Raw genomic sequence first — 1,140 nt, 5'->3', positions numbered from 1 at the left:
ACTCATACTGATGTGTCTGTAGGAATACTGGCAGAGTTCAATATCCCACCAGAATGCCACCAATAAAAGAATCTCTACAGCACCATGATGTAGTGGTACACCACATACGACTTCATCTTCCTGAACAATTCATTCAATCACTCTACAAATCGGTTAATTGTGATGCGGACATTCTCGTAGTCATACCGAGACACAGAACAAATACAGAAGCCAAAGAATTTATTAAAGTATTTAACGAGATCAAAACAACGATTACGGGTCGTATTGATCGATACCGAAACCATTTCAAATACCGCATCGATAGAAAGCCTTATTCAGGCGGATGTTAGAGTTCAAACTCCTGAGCTTATTGGTGTCAAACATTAATACAATTTTTCAGATGAAGCTTACCATATGCCATTCACACGTGTAGGTTACACACACTTCGGATTAACCATTGCAAAATCCATCAATGCTCGAATCAACAAAAGTAGGTACAAGGCTATTGCAGTTGATGCGGATTACATACTGTGGGAAGGTGAAATTGCCCAAGGACAAGTAACCTTAACTTCGAGCAATATAGCACTTCAGGAATACTTGATGAAACAGAAAGAAAGAGGTATGCTGTTAGTACTGTTAAATAAGAATAACGCGAACGATATTGATAACGCGTTCGCCCAGCAAATAGATTGCATGACTGTAAAACAAAATGACTTTGTAGACATATTGGCAAACTGGGAATGTAAAGCTACAAACATTAGGAGGGTAGCTAAATTGTTGAATGTTGGATTGGAATCATTCGTCTTAATTGATGACAACGCTCTGGAATGCGAAGAGATGTTAACCCTCTGGATACCGTATTCTTTTGTAGTGCAAACCCTTGAATACCGGATTGTTTTGCAGTGTAACAAGGTTTTTTGCTATTTTTGAGTATACGTCGTTCTGGTGGATTTTTGGGAACTTTCTGTAAATTATACAGAAAAATGTTTCTAAAAACAAAGAAAGCTTATAGAATAAGCTTTCATTTGATGTTTAATTTATATTTTTGGGAATTTTTTTTCATAATATAATATAATATAATTTATATATAATATAATAGAAATTACAGAAAAAGGCTACATATAAATCGTCAGCAAAAACCGAAAAAAAATAAATTATAGC

The sequence above is a fragment of the Anneissia japonica genome, unplaced genomic scaffold (genome assembly GCF_011630105.1).
Source record: "Anneissia japonica isolate Jap-2015-1 unplaced genomic scaffold, ASM1163010v1 scaffold2240_len173809_cov135, whole genome shotgun sequence".
NCBI classification, from domain to species: Eukaryota; Metazoa; Echinodermata; class Crinoidea; order Comatulida; family Comatulidae; genus Anneissia; species Anneissia japonica.
The sequence above is the reverse complement of the archived record's forward strand: the minus strand, read 5'-3'. Positions refer to the sequence as shown.